The sequence below is a fragment of the Mytilus galloprovincialis genome, chromosome 6 (genome assembly GCF_965363235.1).
Source record: "Mytilus galloprovincialis chromosome 6, xbMytGall1.hap1.1, whole genome shotgun sequence".
NCBI classification, from domain to species: domain Eukaryota; kingdom Metazoa; phylum Mollusca; class Bivalvia; order Mytilida; family Mytilidae; genus Mytilus; species Mytilus galloprovincialis.
In genome coordinates, this window is record NC_134843.1 from 56174478 (window position 1) to 56193806 (window position 19329).

At 32.0% G+C, this 19329-nt stretch overlaps 1 long non-coding RNA gene across 1 annotated transcript; it reads left to right on the forward strand.

The window, feature by feature from the left end:
- Positions 1-1066: 1066 nt before the first annotated feature.
- Positions 1067-18235, forward strand: LOC143079923 (uncharacterized). The gene is made up of 6 exons (XR_012979543.1): positions 1067-1209; positions 3881-4159; positions 9990-10055; positions 10851-10937; positions 16128-16271; positions 17427-18235. It is a non-coding gene; the product is annotated as an uncharacterized LOC143079923 (long non-coding RNA).
- The last annotated feature ends 1094 nt before the right edge of the window (positions 18236-19329 follow it).

Sequence of the window (19329 nt, forward strand, 5' to 3'; positions counted from 1 at the left end):
TTTATGATACGCCAGAATGTTATCAATGAATAGACCACTTTCGAGTTCATCCGTCACCGGCAAAAACTCGTCAATTATGCGCGCCTTTATGACGTCATTTACCAGATAGAGGGGATCGCCTGTATCCCTGAACTATTTACGTCCATCAAGCGTCTTAGTAATCGTCGTTGTGCAGGATAAACTAGAAATAATGGTTGTTCTGTAGGTACTTAATGACAATTCCCTAATGACAGCAGTGCTGATTGTCAATTTTGAGAATTTAATTTGCTGAATAATTCGTACAATATAGAATTATAGTTTTCCAACCACTCGCTCAACATTGAAACGGAAGTGACGACGCCCCTAAACGCACAAATGACGTTCACTAAAACCAGAGTTTTTGACGGAAATGCATCGAACTCGAAAGTTGTCTATTATCGAACGCTAAACTTGACTGCAATTTAGTGTATGTTCTTTATCCCATCTCTCCAGTCTTATTGGAAACCAACATTTAAAATGGCCATTATTTTTGGTTTTCATAAACGTTTAGATGACTTAATAAATCCATTCATTTCCTATGTCACAATGCTAATGTTATTACGTCACAGTAAGAACCGATTGCTCAATGACGTCGTTTACACCAATAACCTCGGATCAACCGGTGTAATTCATTCAAATAAAAACAACTATTGATCTATTGCGTACCTGGTTAATATTATTCTAGAATTATTAGAATACGTGTCGTCGTCCTGATACACATTATTGATCTGTATGATTTTATAAATTTAACTATCTTGAAAAACGTTCATAATGTCAAATCATAAACAAATAAATTGTTTATACTCTAAGAAAACTTGTAAGATTTCCGTTGCTATTTTTGCTGAATGAGTGCAATTTTGATAATCGGTTCAATGTGGGTACTGTGACGTTACATTAGTTTCGTCTGCAGACATTTTCTTCCTCTCCATAAAATCAATTTGCCTAGTATTGAAAAGTATATTAATACACTGCATATCAACATAGGATTTCCTTAGTCATAGATGCATATTATTCATCACTCCCATATAGTTCGTTAAGTACAGTTTACAAAAACAAACATTTGATAACATCGAGACAATCTAATACCTTACAATTTCTATGTTTAATATACCAAATACAATCAGCATAAACAAGTGACAGGATTTTTCTTCGCAAATATTTTCGGTGACAGAGGAATAACAAGAAAAGCAGGTATTTGAAACTATTTTGCAGAGGCGGTGGAACATACGGTTGGGAAAGTGAATAACGAACAATTTCCTAAAGTTATTAGTGTAATTCCATGGTTGATATATAATTCCCTGTTTTAATTTTTTTAATTATTAAATAGGAAATGTGGGGTATACGTCGATTAATAAACTGCCTTTGGATAAACATTGATTAATTGTTTATATCAATTAATCTTTAATTTGTTATCCTTGACCGATAATTAAGCCGAAAAACAACCATTTTTTCTATCTCCCTTTCTAATAAACAAAGGAAATGTCTATCAACGATATAACTCATCTCCGTAATAAACCAGTAAAGTTAGTGTAAGGTAATAAAGATTTTGAAACAAATCCCTCTTTAAAAAGAAATAGCCAAAAATATTTAAATACAAAGCAATATCAAAAGCCGAAACACCAAAATGACTAGACAAATTTGAAAACATAATCGAAGAAGAAAAATATGAATTATTGTCTCTTTTGTTCAGATCAGCGGATATATATTTGAATAATATCAAATATGTTATAAAGCCTACTTGTTTTTTCCGGTAAATCAGTTTGATGGGTTTTTGCTGTTTGTCCTGCCTGCTTTTCGTTTATTAACCGACTGTTGTAGTTTTTTTTAAATTTAATTTATCGACATTAGTCATGCACTGGCCTTAAATGGCGTATGGTATGATATTTTCTCATTGTTGAAGGCCGTACGGTTACCTATTGATGCTTACATCCGCGTCTTTTGCTCTCTGATGGATAGTTGTTTCATTGCCAAGCTTACCATAAGACCTTGCTGTAGGTGCGCCATTTTGATATGTTGAATGTATTAATATGTGGAATTGTAAAACATATATAAACCAGAAAGAGTTGCAATTAGGCTAACATCAATCAATTATTAAAATAAATTCTATACCAAAAGTTCTGTCAATAAAACATGATTGTTAAAATTAACGCAAAACAATTTACTTACAAAATATTATTTGGAGTTTTTGAAGAAAAAAAAGTCTAAACTCAAAAACAGTTCGCGTGTTTTTGTATGGTATCTGATAACAACAACAATCACCACAATAGCAATAATATCCTTGAATCAATGTGTTGTATACATGTCAGATGTTCACTGGGACATCAGTACATATCATTATATATGACCAATTAAAATTACTTGATAGATTTTCATCCCCGCCTGCCCCTCTTAAGTTGTCCCGCCCCGGTGTTTTTATTTAATCTAAAAAAACATTCAGGATGTTGTTCCTATCCGTTACCGGTAACCACAGGAATTTTCCTGTTTAAAATTTCGGATTTCTATTTCTTCGAGTAATTAAACCAACATAATCAAGGGGACATATTCTTCTGTTCTATGATGACACCATTATCTTCCCAGATTATAGCTTGTTTACGGGAAGGGCTTGAAATATTCGTGTTACGAGTAATAGGCGGTGTCCAAGAAATCAAATCGCGGTATGTCACACATTTCAGTGATTAGAAAACCATGGTTTTTTTTTTATTAATACAAATACTTTGTGTCAGGAAATTAGGCCTGTGAATGATATCCAAAGCACAAGAATCCTGGAACATATTGGAACAACAACAAAAAACAAGACTTGAATACTGAAATTAACACAAGCACGAACTTCAGCGATTTTTGACAGAAAATTGAGAACAAAAAGTCGGTCAACTTACAAAATATATCATAGCAAGCCTTTTATCCGAGTGCTGTTCGTTCTTTGTTGAGAAACAGCAAACCCGCTCTGTCCCCAGCCCCTAAATAGAGTCATTTAACAACTTTTTCTTTTTTGCCAAGTTCATATTTTACTTTGTACATGTATATTTGGACCTTGCAAAAGAATCTTAAAAGCATCAACCCTAGTATTTTCAACACAGTTTGAATGATAATTTCACTTGTACTTATAACACTTGGGTTGCATACCCAATGCTTCATTTTGTTGGCACTACAAACTATAGCTTAGAGAGCAAGAACACATTGATGTAGGTAGTCTAAAAGAGAGCATTTCTCCACGGTTTTACTGAAACAAGTAATTCTGTCATATTCCTGACTTGGTACAGGCATTAATTTTCGTTATGTAAAAAAAATATTTCTAAAGCAGCAATTACATGTAGAACAGTGGTTGCCAATCAGAAATATTTATTCAAGAATTTGTAAACTATGTAGAATTTCTTATAGATACATGATATACATGATATAAGCTTATAATTAACCTTGCATATGAAGAACACATTACAAACGGGTTATTTCAGGAAATAAAAATTAAAAAATTAAATCCTCCCACTTAACTGATTAAAAAAAAAATCTGAATGAAAATCTACTAATTAATTTTTGGGAGGTCTTATTATGTATAATGCCTTGATGGGAGACTGTAGATTTGAAAGCTCAATGCGACTGATTGTACAGAAAGAGGTTATTGAAAAATAGATTTTAACAAATTGCAATTACACATTAATATAAATGTGTACCATTTGCAACCGGATTAATGATACGAACTCTATCAACATGCAAAAAAAAAAAAACGAAATGGTGTAGCTCACAACTGCAAATTTACGTAGAATGACTAATAAAAAAAAACGAGACAAAAAAATGACGAAACATCGAGTTAAACCAACATCATCGGAATTAAATATTTGAATTTCTGCATGATTTCTTTTCATAGATAATGAACACCGATGATCAAATCGGTCCAAATCATCTACACCTACCAGCACAATCAGATGTACGCATTTCACGAATAAGAACACTTCGAAAACTGGGTGGACTACAGATTAGTCTAGGTGTTCTATGTGGAATCCTTGGTATTGTTGGAGCTATTTTATGTAAAACCGACATGGACAGTGATTGCAAAAAATATAATCACTACAACATCTACTATAATTGTGGAAATGCACATACTATCTTTGTATTGAATTTGATTGACATGGCTTTTTCTGGTTGGGTAAGTTACATTATTTTTTAAAATTCATATTGCTTCTGAATTACATACATGAGCATCTTTCATCGTATATCTAAACCTGTTGTGTTACATTTCAAAAATGTTACGGTAAGTTTATGATTATATTAGTTCGTAATCGATTCTGTTGTAAAAGTTTGAGTTGGAACAAAACCCAAATTGCGAGGTTTCTGAGGTTATTCCTTCATTTATAATTCCAATAGTGTGTGTTATTTCTCTTGTGAGCATCATGTCAATTAAAAGGACGTATTTTCTAGTGCCTTTGATTTAAGATGTCTATTTAAACATATAAGTACAGTGCATACCGAAAGCTTGGGCTCTTTCACTTAGAATAAGCTAGAATGTATTATCTAAAAGTTAGCAATAGATTATAATATTTGAATATCAAAATAGTCACAATATTGTGATTTATTACATACCGTATTGATTAATGTATTAATCAGTTCATAAGTGCAATGTTACTTTAAAATCGTAACATAAAATAATATCAAGTTTAATTCACGTAAACAACATTTTATGAAACATTTTGAGCTTATCCAATGGACAATACAGTTCTCATTCTTTAGATTTTTGTGCTTTGTTGTGTACTTCTCTTCTCGTTGTTATCCATTGCGTTTTTAGTTTGTTTTCGACTTATGAGTTTGAATATCCCTTCGGTATCTTTCGTCTCTTTTTTACAGTCATTAATGTTGTCGTTGTTTCAAATAAATACTATACTAGCATACTCAGATTACAAATTCTAATAAGTTTGTACATAGAACTTCCATTGACGCAAAGTCTTATACAAATGTATGTAGAAGAAAATGTGTCAAATGAACTCTTCAACGATACCCGGCTCATAACTGTGAACACCAGACAAATGGTTCGTCTACAAAAGACGCATCAGTGATGCTCGAATAAAAACAATTAAAAGTCCAAAAAAAGCACAAAATTGAAGAACATTAAGTACCCTTGCCAAAACGAGCTAAGGTAATATATTCATGGGTTGGAGAATCACACAGGTACTGATATAAAAGCTGTTGACAGTATTAAGTTCAAACTATGTAATATATTCATGATTAAACACAAAAAGTAGTCTGCATTTTGTCGTGATTGTCTTGAGTTACTGAAGTTGTGTAGTTTTTTTAATTTATTTTAGTTTTCCCTTTATTTGTCTTCGTGCTATTATGTTTCTGTTGGTCCTATGAATTTCGAAGTGAGTCGGTATTTATGTATCCTGCTCTCTGGTTTTTTACTTTCGGCATTCCTGGTGCAGGTGGGTCATTAGAAACGAATCGAAAGCACAAGGTTGTTATTTACAGTGTTGTTCCATTTTGTTTACCCTTGTATTTATATTTTACGCAATTTTTACTATATCGACAACGTGTATACTATTGTGATGTATGTTAACACAATTTTGGCTGCTGGATCTCAATAAGTATCATATTAACCTATTATGTCTGTCTTGGTTGTTTTACCAAGTTTCTTCGGAAAATGCATGTACCAAGTAAGAAATATGATACTTGTTTTACTCCTGTTTTTTGGGTGTTTTTTTTTGGAGTTCGGTATTTTTGTTATATTTTTTAGTTAATATAAAACCATCAATTTTTCTTACTTAGTTTATTCAATTTACAACTTATATGGAACTTTTTATCACGTAATATGTGACAAATCTACTGTTGATTAGGCTGTTTTACTGTTGATGGAGTGTTTGAATGTCTTCATTGTCTTGGTAAGCTACGCATACAGCACAACCCTCTGAAAATCAGCTGTCTAAATAAACAGTTACACTTACAGTTTCGATAGCACACTAACATATATTTTTGCAGAACATGTTGTTTTTTTTTCTTTTCGATAAAATGTCCTTTTTAGAAATGGAATTGTAAATATACCTATTGTAATCATTACAAAGTGAAAAATGATTCAGCCCGAGCATCAGTGAAATCGTTATTTTCCCTGCTGGTGCTACAATGTGTTCTTTGATTGATAATGGTGCGAAGCACTCATTACTACAATAATGTCTGACATAGATTGCCATTAATACAATTATAAGCAATTTTTGTATAAATATAAAGGCAAGCGTAAAAATGAGAAACCTAAAAAATCAGTTGCAGTGATCTAATGACGAATTTAAATCCGCGCTATCTACATGATCTAGTTTGTATCAATTTATTTACTCTGAACAAAACCTCTTAATCTACATCTTCCTAGGTACAGTTAGAAATTTTGAATTTTCACTTAACTCTAGATCTTCTAAGCAATATTGGAAGAGATTTGCTTATAACGAAGTTTATTGAAGATACATTGACATATGCATGGAAAGAATAAAAACATGATTCCTCCATTCATCATAAAAAAATTGGAAAGGACCTTTGCAATTTCAATTAAGCAATGGAATTTAAAAACAACGTCTTTCGTTCTCCTTGAAAAAAAAGAAGAAGATACAAAGGGGACATTCTTAACTAGAAATCGACGTTAAGCTGGGGTCACACATTCACGATTTTACTGCCGTCCTTGACAGGACCATTCCTGATTAAAATTTGTCAAAGTCTGATCAAGATCCTGTAAATCGTGGATTGAAATTGAATTTTTTTTTTTAATCACGACAACAATCAGATATTGTTCAGGAAGCGTCGATATTCAACTGTTTTCACGCGAATTTATCCCGACGATCCCGATCTAAATCCGCTTCTAGTCCGATTTGTATCTTTTGCCTAGTAAAATTCGACCGAGTCTGTCACGACTGCGTCCCAATTCTACCAAATGTAATCCGACAGAGATCAGACAGTGACCAGACAGTGACTAGACAGTGTACTGACGCTGACGGAAGTTATCCGTTCGAAAACTGTCGGCATACTTGGGATGATCAGGTATTGTCGGAACGTAATCCTATCACGGTCCGCTCTATCGTATTGCAAAAGGCTATGTCTGGTCTCAGTCGTATTGTATTCTGTAATTGTCGGGACTCTGACGTGGGTATCATTAACGAATTTCGAAATAATAACGGGACTGTTTCGGAACGGTTTTGGCAAAACGGTTCGCAATCAACAAGATCTGGATGTAATCTGGACTCAATCGGCAAAAAAACAGCAATGAAAAATTTCTCCAGATCAGTCCCGTTCCACAGGACACCGTCCAGAATACCCAGAACATTGTTTGGAAATCGATCCGATACAGCAGAATCTGTTACGACATAGGCACATTAATTGTAATCAGACTAGACAAATCGACTGAGTTTCCCCGAATGTTACGGAACGCAACTGAGAGAAGAAAAGAAAAGAAAAAAAAACTAACTGTCGGGATGACTTGCCGAACTATTCCGACCCTTCCCGACCCGTAGAAATCTGTTACGAACTTAAACTACTGCGTTCAGACAATGATAGGACATTCCAGATAGTTGAGGATAGTAATCCGACTTTTTCACTTTTCGTGTCGTATCGCTGTCTGATCCCAAACAGTATCAATAATCGACAATGTGTGAATCCCGCATTACACAGATAATATTATGACCATAAACAACAAAAAAGCGAAAACACAAACAACATACCACTAAGCACTATTGTACACCAAAATTTAAAATCAAACACAACCTCATACTGGATCTCGATCTTAGTAACTCAGTCACTCAAGTATTCAAATCTTTTACAATATTAATAACAACTTCCTTGTTATGTGCTTTTTATGTGATTGTGGTTTCTAACCGCATGGTGCATACCCTTTTCATTTGAATATTGAACGAGATTAGACTATTCAAAATGTCCTACACATAGGTAAACAAAAATTGCAGTAGTTTTTTTTTTGCTTTAGTTTCATGTATTAATATGAACGGTACACCCGTTATAGCGCTTTTTAAAATGTATAATTGATTTCTAATTTTGCTGTTGATAAAGGAACAATTTCACATTGGCATTTCAATACTGAAAAATCGGAACTTTTTAGCGCCGTCAGTATTTCTCGATTTACTATGTAAATATTAATTCGCGCCGTTTGTGAATTCGCGATTTGTAGATTTACAAAATTTAGCAAATGATTTTAAAACGATGTTGTAATCATTTTAAACGTGAAGGTGTCTAACTGTCAAAAGTGTTGTTTATACAACAATACCAATAATTGCCACTTGTTTGAAATAGATTTCATTTTATTTCGATTGTCATGAGTTAACAGATTTCAAATTGGTTTTACACACTGCCTTTCATTTAGAAGTAAAATTTTAATTTGTGATGTACATTTGTCGTCTTAAAAACCCGTTTTTATAAATTGCCCCTGTACATAATCCTATTGGTCGTGTTGGTATATGTTCATGGATGGTCTTCATTCTGTGAATCTAATCAGATATCCATGAAATATTCGAGGAAGTTTAGTTTTGGCGTTTTCATTCATACCGCGACAATAGCGAAATTAAAACTGCAGCAAATATTTCCCTGTTTACAGTATGGCTAAAAAAGTAAATTAGTTCGATATCAAAGGTTGTAAGGACTTTTTATAAATGATCAAAAATTCTGCTCTCTATCTATTTCACAATGCAAATCTTCTTCCATTATGGACAATACAAATGGTTTTATTTAAACGTAGAAAAGAAAATCCTTTTCATAGATCATGTAGATGGATGTATTCTGGAAAATATAAAATCGTCAATAGAAAATGATTCCAGAACAATATACATTAATTATGATGAAATAATTCTGTAGCATGTTCAAGAAAAAGTTTTTAAAAAAGTGCTAATAAATAGAGAGATTCCCTAAAAATATATGTTGCTTTCATAGCAATTTTATCGTTTGTCGGGGATTTATTTTTAAATTGCAACTTTCTATAAATATTGTGTAATAAATTTCTTAATTAAATTTGCGTTTAATTTAAATAATTGTTTTCTGTTTTCTCAGGTTTATACATTTAAAAAGTATATATATTTCATACAAAAAGAGTCCTTCTTTAATTCTCATTATTTATGAGTGACTTTGATTTAACGGAAACGAAATAATTTCTGTTCACAATGGACACACACAAATAACGATAATTTTGAATTCTTTCACGTCAAAAAATTGACTTTTTTTTGGCTCTGGTGACTTTTATTTTTAAAATCACCGATTTGATCTAGATTGACTTTATACGACATATAACTGCCAAATGGTTCCGTTTATGAACTGCTGCCGATTAAAACTCATTCTTAGAAGGTAACATAGGAAAGGAGCTTATGAATACTTTATTTTGCGTTTAGCCCTATCCATACAAGGCCACTTTGCGCAATTTAATTTCACGATTGTCAAATTTACTTGATGTATTAAAATTAGGAAAGTCCAAGTTTTACATATTTGCTACAGTTTACATTCGCTTTATTTTTGTAACTTTTTGAAAAAATAATCGTTCGGGAAAATAAACTGCGTCACAGTAATAAAATCGCCTTAAGACTAAGTTTTTGTCTACCATAATCAAAGCTACCCTTTGTTTTGGATGTTCTGATTTGCTCTTTTTGAGTTTTGATTTAACACTCGTTTTCGTGTGTCAAATCGAGGTTAAACGAAATATTTTGTCAAAGTGATTTCAATTGAACCTATTGAAAAAGTGAACCCATAATTTATACAGTGGAAAAGCAAAACCTAAGAGTTAGGAAAAGATATAAATTGGAAAATGCACAATGAGTTTGCCAATTGGATACATAAGTTTTTTTAATAACTTTTTGATCTCCTGACCATGTTATGTGAAAAAGACGGTGTTGCTCTCGACACTTTATTGTCATGCATTACTTCGATATTTCAAATGCTTCTTTTGTTTCATCAAAATTAAAGATAATTTAACATTTACATTTAATTTTTTTTCACATCTATTTATTTATTTTCAGTTTATACTTACAGGTTGTTTTCCGCTATTCATGACAGAACAACGTAAATCTAGCTGGAAATGCCTAGTACGTACTTCTTATATAGGTAGTTTGATAAAAAAAAAAAAATCAATTTCAGAAGTTTTATAACGAAAAGATTAGCCTATATGATCTAAAAATACATTTTGAAGACCTTTGTTAAAATCATACATATTATAAACAAGTCGCCACGAACAACGCGTTATTGTATCACTTTCCTAACAAAGAAATTGTCGGTATTTCGTTTCTATAGTCCTGATGGATTATTATTTATTAACAGAATCTTATACACTAGCATGGTAGTATTACAGACGATCTTGATAGTTAAATTTTCTAATAAATTTCTATTGAAATACAGAATATATATAGTTCATCAGTCCATACGCATAAATATTGTAGAAAGTTGTGGAATTTCGCTCAGATTCTAAATTTGTTTCGTCGATCTCAGGAAGAAAACAAATATATATGAAATAAGGGGACGTGGTAATCAATGCAAATGAGACAATTATTCGACAGAGTTGAGATAACGTCGATTAAACAAGTATACGTCACCGTACGGCCTTGAAAAATGAACAAAATGTATTCCATCCCTTATTGTCAGTTAGAAAAGACCCAGTTGTAATAAATGAAAAAATCTCTTCAAACAAAAACAAAACCATTGGCCTCATTTATTTCCAAACAATAACCTAAATATATTATAACAGATTTCAACGACAACGAACTTAATATTACTTTAAATAACTTTTGTTTACAGCAGTTATGACTATATTCTGTAATTTATGTTTCTGTTTTAACATTGTTCAATAAGATCAAATTAGTCTAGTAATATACTTTAATTTGTAGACCATAGCGTTTCTGGTTTGTAATATTATATCAGCAGTTGTGTTTTCATCCACTGTGTTTAGCTTGGCAATGGTCGGAATACATATTGTGAGTATTATGAAACACAATTAAGTAGTACATTTCATTTCATTATATCTAATACTGTCTTTGACAAAACAAATGATAAATTACAGTGGTATATGCATAAATCAGACTAGTATGGTACTAGTTCTGTTTTTTGTATTTTTTATATCAGAAATATAGTTCTATTTCTTTTAGGCTGAAACATCTTTCAACAAACAAACAACGGTAGAACTAAAGTGAAGTAAATCAAAAGACGAGATGAATATCAATTGTCAATCAACATACATATTTTAAAAACATTTTTGAAAATATTTTATTATGCCATGTTCAGAACAATTCTAATGCAACAAAACAAAAGAAAATGAAGAAAATTATCCTGTCTTTGTCCATTTCATAAACTCTGCACGTCAACGAATGAATCAATGAAATGTGAAAGTATTTAGATCTTATACTGTATTACGAGAACTATTGTAATAAGCTTTATTGAACGAGAAGTGTGATTAAAACCTTTTAATACTACTTCACTAAAGTTGAAGACAATTATATTTTAGATTTAAGTTTACCTTTTTCATAAAGTACAATAACGCACTATTGTTGGTTCGCATGTGACGAAGACTACGTACCGAAATCGTGGAACTAGAAGTGTATTTTTTTGCGCCATAATAGGACAAATAACATTTATTTACAACGGAAATAGTAAACGTTCATAGCAGTTGTAAACATCAATTGACTGATTGATTGACTAGTACTGTTGGTCAAATAGTGCCCGGATAGAACCACAGACCATCGGTGGTAAAACTGACGTTCCTAGTCAATTAAGATTGAAGTTGAACGCATCTCCAACATGCAGGATTCGAAATCAGTAGTGACAGGCTAATGCTACAGAAGTCGACAAATAAAACCACTTGGCCGCCGAGGCTTAGGTTGTATACAGAATATGAGGCCTTTATTCTGTGTCAAACATGAACAATATTTTGTTTTAAGTTGTTACTGATAATGATAATGTATATGTAAAAAAAAAAGAATATTGTTTTTTGAAAATTTACCATCAACCATGTAAATTATGTTTCAGTATCAAACAACTCATATTGTTGATAATTTCGATTTAAGAACAATGTAATCAGTCTATGGAAGAAGCGTATCGATAAAAACTTTTCTTATATCACATAGCGTTATTGTCTAATATCAATTGTAAATATGCAGACATTCCATGCGGAAAATGTTGTTTTCGGCAACGAAAAATTAAGAAAATACTAATTTTAAAACTTATTGTTCAAATATAAACAACAATTGAGTCTAAATATACATGCAGAAGTTAGTTAAAAGCTTAAGTTTATGTCAGTGTAAAATTTGAAGTGGTGTGTTTTTCTTATATACATAAGTAAACAATGCGATACTTTTAAAATGTCAATGCGATACTTTTAAAATATCAATGCGATACTTTTAAAATATCATAGCTGTGTTTTTGTTATATCAATATTAGTACCGATTAGTATTAATATTAGACTGTTGTACCCATATTTTGACAATTTTACCTATTATGTCTGTTTTGTTCACGCATCGTTGTAAATATGACAGAATTTGATGAGACTGTCATACACGTGAGAGGTGAAGTGCTATAAAACCAGGTTCAATCCACCATTTCCAAAATTTGAAAATGCCAGTACCGAGTCAGAAATATGACAGTTGTTATCCATTCGTTTGTTGTGTTTTATCATTTGATTATACCATTTGATAAGGGACTTTCTGATTTGAATTTTCCTCGGAGTTCAGTATTTTTTTTAATTTTACTTCTTAGTAGTATTGTATGAAAATAAGCAGTTTTAAGACCATTGCTTAAATTCAAATTGTTTTTGGTAACATCTTACAAATTTCTCAATTGGTTTTGGAATCAAATCTAATCAAATAAGAGTTTAATAAACAATGCCGTAATCAAATAATCAAATAGGTAAGTATCAAAATGATTGACCTGTACTTTTGAATCTCCTTTTTTTTTAATTAAACCGTTAGTTTTCCTGTTTGAATGGTTTAACACTAGCAATGTTCTTTTTCCTATATAGCGTGGTGTTCGCTGTGAGCCAGGGCTCCGTGTTTAAGGACCTACTTTGATATATAATGGTTTACTTTAAACAAATTATTACTTTGATGGAAAGTTGTCTCATTCGAACTCATGCACCATCTTCTTATATCTATAAAACTTTAAAATTTCCCCTTATAAATAACTGCTTTCCAGTCTTCCGACTGAACAATCTAAATTTATGAATATAGAAAAGATATATAGATATAGGAAGATGTGGTGTGAGTGCCAATGAGACAACTCTCCATCCAAATAACAATTTAAAAAAAAAGTAAACCATGATTATAGGTCAATGTACGGCCTTCAACACGGAGCCTTGTTTCACACCGAACAACAAGCTATAAAGGGCCCCAAAATTACTAGTGTAAAACCATTCAAACGGGAAAACAAACGGTCTAATCTATATAAAAAAAAAACAAGAAACGAGAAACACGTATATATTACATAAACAAACGACAACTACTGTACATCAGATTCCTGACTTTGGACAGGTGCAAACATTTGCAGCGGGATTAAACGTTTTAATGGATCCAAACCTTCTCCCTTTTTCTGAAACAATAGCATAACATCACAACATAGAAAAACACACGATAAAATATCAATTGGCAGACTTAACTCAATCAAAAAACGTAAATTAATACACAATGAACGAATGAACGAATATACACATTTCTAACGTCAAAAGACATTTACATCTTATTTATTTTTGTTCTAAACATTTTTTTTAGTACTCATTGAAGAAATGAATTTATAACAAGCGATACGGATTGTTATTTTGCACTAAGAAAAGTTCGCGTATTTATACGATCGGTTACTAGCCAAAAACGAAAGTCAAATCTCTGTGGCAACAATACATCGGAATGTCCTCACGGTCATCACGACGTAAAAGAGCGTCCTTGCGGCGAGCTGATTATGTTTATAGAGATATCGATTTACCAACGGAGAAAAGTCTTTGATATCCAAAAAGAACTGTCTTCCTTTTCAATATCTTTTGCTATGTTAATAATAAATATATTTTCTGTTTGACAAGATTTTTGATTTTCGTTGTATCTGAAGTTGTTCAATTTATAGTCTGAGGCTACTCAGTTGGTATCTTCAAAGAGCGGGACATCAGCATTTGTACCTTTTAATTGGTTTGGATTATTGATTTTACCATTTGAATATTCATTGTAATTTGGAGCTGTATTGGATTGGATTGTTTGAATGCATGTTTCTTTTAAGTAATGATATTTTTTGTCTATTTCGATATTACCAAGGTGGGTAGACTATAGCAGTGTGACCAGTAAATTAGAATCTAATAGGTCGGTAGACGTATTTGCAACCGCTTTTAAATTCCGCCATTGCATCATCACTACAAATAGAATTATAAAAAGGAAGATATGATAAGATTGCCAATGAGACAACTGTCCACAAATGACCAAAATAACGCAGACATTAACAATTATAGGTCGCCGTACGGCCTTCAACAATGAGCAAAGCCCATACCGCATAGTCAGCTATAAAAGGCCCTGATCAGACAATGTAAAACAATTCAAACGAAAAAATAACGGCCTTATTATATAAAAGAAAAATGAACGAAAAACAAATATGTAACACATAACCAAACGACAACCACTGAATTACAGGCTCCTGACTTTGGAAAGGCACATACATAAATAATGTGGCGGGGTTAACCATGTTAGTTAGTTGGTTAAACCATGTGATTGAAAACAATAGACTGAACAGGTTGTTAACACTTTCAACTATCAATAGGGTCAAGAAACATTTTTGGAATGATAAGTTCATGTAAGCGTTAATTGTGTTACAGTTACGAAATTTTAGTGATGTTGATTCTAAAATATTGAACTGGTCATGATCTAAGTTTGTGAATTATGTTTGCAGTTTTCTTGACAAGCATTGTGACGTGTCATCGTATTAATTCTATATTAGAAAACTATAGCAGTTATATTAGAAAAGTATCGCATTCAGAAATTTTCGATATAAAAAAATCATCGCTATGATATAAGACAAATATCGCATTGATATTTTAAAATATAGCAGTATCGTTGACTTATTGGTGATTTTGGCGTAGCAAACAATTGAATTCATCTCAATTGCATTCCACTGAATTTGCTACATGATATTTATAGAATGTGTACATCTACAAATGATAAATCGTGCATTTATGTTTCATTTATTCAATAATTCAATTTTCTCGTTTAAATACACCTTGCTTGTTATTACATAAAATAACTCACGAACATTATACACCAGACGTATGTCATGTTAAATGTCACCCTGTTTTAAGAAAAGAGTCATTACTTTATACCGAGAAATCTGCCTTTCTTCGTACAAATGCTAACATTCGTCTGAAATTTCCCACAATGCAACTCGTTAATATAAGACAATATCGCTCGTTGATATAAGAAAAGCTTTTATCGAATCGCTTCTTCCATAGAGTGCATTTGATGGTTTTCATTTTACGTTCTTAGATGCACACATCGACAAATACTGTCTTATGAATGGTGCGTGATGTCTTGATATTTGGAATTCGGAAACCTCATAAAAACTTAAAAGAGCTGATATGATAAAAACAAATGTTCTTATCAGACTCATCGACGATACCAGACTTGTAATTGTGTTCTTCATATGCGGGTTTCGTCTTCCAAATGACTAATCAGTAACACACGAATCAAAAAAGTTAAAAGGCCGAATAAATAAAGAAGTTGAAGAGAATTGAGGACCAAATATTCGGAAAGATTTTGCCAAAAACATCTAAGGTAATCCATTTCTTAGGTAAAAAATCCTAAGTAATTTGAACAATTCACATTTTGTATCAGGAACAGGACAATTAATACATGTAATAAGAGTTAGAGATGTTTGTTATATATTTTCTAATATATATCTTTTCTTTTTCTTATTGTAAATTTTATAAAAGCAATACCGATTTTTTAATATCGTACTAGAGTAATAAGCTAATGACTGGGCTTGGAAAATTCCTAAGGTCTGTTTGTACATAAGCAGTGAATAAATTAGTATTGAAAATAACATTACACAGTAGCACTAAGACTGAAACATTAAATCAATTACAATCAAAGTTGGAACGCTACTTTTTATTTCACAATTTCTTTGACTTATCATCTAAAAATTCATTTTAGGCTGCTTTTGATAATAACACCGGAAGTACCGGAGGTGTTATTACAGTTTCCGCCTTCCTAGTGATATTGTCTTTTGTCGAATTTATCGTGGCCATTGTTGCTGCATCACACTGCTGTTGCTGTTCACAGCTCAATACTGGAGATGTCAGTATATTTTTTCTCTAAGTCATATCCTTGAACATTGAGTATTCAAATACTGTATATATACTTTCTTAGCGGTGTATTTATTTTCACGAATTTCCCGGTATGTATATTTTCGGGGGAAAAATACACGCGAATATAAATGCAGCAGAAACGAATGTTAACAGCTTTGAATGATTTTCTACGGAACTTACAACAGTTTGTACATTCTGATACCTGGTTTCCCTTTACTTTACATTACCTCATTTTAATAGTGGAACTGTTAAAACAACACGTTTGTTTTTGTTTATGTGGTACATATTTGTTTTTCGTTCATTGTTTTTTAATATACATAAGGCCGTTAGATTTCTCGTTTGAATTGTTTTACATTGTGTTATCGGAGCCTTTTATAGCTGACTATGCGGTATGGGCTTTCCTCACTGTACGGTGACTTAGAGTTGTTGATGTCTATGTCATGTTGGTCTATTGTGGATACATGTAGTTGTTTCATTGGCAATCATACCACATTTTCCTTTTTACATATGATCCATTCAGAAGATCAGTTAAGGACAACAGGTAACAAATAATGACCCAAGCCAAGTCTGACATTTGTAGTGAGTAACTACAAATTAATCGGAGAAAAATCTCTTACTAACAGATTATTGTTTTGATGATTGAATAATCTTTCTTTATTTTGTAACAATATCACTGACCTGTTCTTTGTTAGTTTTGTTTTGAGTAACAAATAAAGACTTAATTAATGAAAATCAAAATATTTTATGAAAATATATACCAATACAAAACTTTTTTTAAACATAGGAATGTATAAATGTGATATATTCGGCAATACAACGAAATTAAAATCAAGCGAATTCATCAGAAATACCGATTTCGAGAAAATAAGTACCCTCGAAAAGAATATATCAACATGAAAGGTAATCAATTAAGCTATTTTTATTTTTAATCTTAAAAATATGTATATCAAGCGATTGATCAAACGATAAATCATCACTGTGAATTCATGTTGAATAATTTGTAAAGATAAGTGTCAAACATTCAAAGAATATTTAACAATGTGCGCTACATATTAAACAGTAGCACAACATGCATGCAATATATCGACTGTTCACTAGAGATTTCTGGAACACGCATTATTATGAATTAATTCTATTTTTTCAGCAACAAGGAGTCATATATATTAACACAGCACAATCTGGAATGATGTATAACATGCAAAACACTCAAACAGCCACAGGGAACCAGCTAGGATACCATCAAATGTCGATGCCCCATATGCAAGGATATTATAGCCAACAGCCGACTATTTTGCCTAATAACCAACAACAAGCATGTCATTCAAATAGAAATCAGATGCCAATGCAAGGATACTATGAACAGCAACCGCCATCATTTGCGACGGCTAACCAGCATCAAAACATAAACGCACAGCAGTTGTAACACCCAACTGCACCTAATGTAGATAATTTTTTTATCATTTCTGTTTGCCGATAATTCTAAACGAAGTGAAACGAAATAATTGTCACATTTAAAATTACTCAAATATTACAAGCGTCCTGTCCTATGAGATAAAAAAAAAAAAAGTGTGATAGTAAGGCTTAAGAAATAATTGTAACCTAGTGAGAAAATCACTGTAATTTCATTTTTTATATATCTCATCACTTGGTTTCCATCACCTAAAAGTAAAATTAAATTGTGCATATGTTAACAACAGATTAAGTTGTCTCGTTATCGATATGTTTTGTTTTTTTTAAATGATATTTATATTCTATTGGACCATTATTTCTTACACTGTTTAATTATGCAACTCCGTAATCATCATGATCATCTAACTGTTTTGTTTCGTTAATTGTGCCATGTTATTTTCCATTTCTAAAATCTTAATCTGTTCGCTTATCTTTTGTAGTCATTTTGCCGAAAACAAATTTTTGCAGGCTTATCTTATAATTACATTAAATACATAAATTAAAGCGACAGTAGTATTTTAATGTTAAAATTTAGTAAATCAATAAAGTAGTGACAAATCATGATAACAAAAAATAGTGAGAGAATTGCACGAACGAGACCAGATGTATCAATATATAAAATCACAAAAATACTGAACACAGAGGAAAATCAAATCGGGAAGTCCCTGATCACTTTGCAAAATCAAATGACAAAATACATAAAAAAATGAATGGACAACAACTCAATATGGTACGCGTCTCCTTCGTTATATGCATCACCCGACAAACGAATCCCCATTCATTCATAATGTCACATTCTGGAAAAGGACACAATCGGTAAAATAGCCGATCATACAACCTTACTGGTTACTAAAGTTAATGACCGGTCGCTACTGAGTTGAGACACCGACACATCGTATCAGTCAACACATTTGTGATAGTGACCGTAAAAACTCGATTTCAATCGTCTTTGTCATAACTTTACTGGGGCATTTTTTATGTAAGGATCAGACCCCTGTTAACAAAGTCCGTATAGTTTGAACATTCGCGAGCGTAACGTACTGACTAAGATATGTAAACTGCATGTTACGGAGTAGAGAATATGTAAACGCTGAGAAATTGAAAATAGACAATTGGAAAGTTGAAATCATCATACTTGTCATAGATTCTTGTTTGAGATTTTTCCATCTGTGTCAATACCCAACAAAAATTCAAGAAACAGAACTTCTATCGATAGTATCCTTAATATCAATATATAAGTAAGGATATGTGGTATGATTGCCAATTAGACAACTAGCCACCTAACGTTCAATTGAATTGAATTGGATGTAAACAAGTATAGACAACCGTATGGTCTTCGACAATGAGAAAATCCCATACATATAATCTGCTATAAAAGGCCCTGATATGAATTCACTTGGATATATGAGATGTAAGCATCATTGTAATGTGGTTTTTGAGTGACAGGACATCATCCATTTATCTGAAAATAAAATCAAGGAATTTTGCAAGTTGCTTTTTTTTTCTTTTTGTCATAGAAGTAGTGGTGCATAAAAAGCACTTATTGCAATTTCGACTGTCTGCAATATCAATCAACCGCGTTAAAAAATCATGTTGTG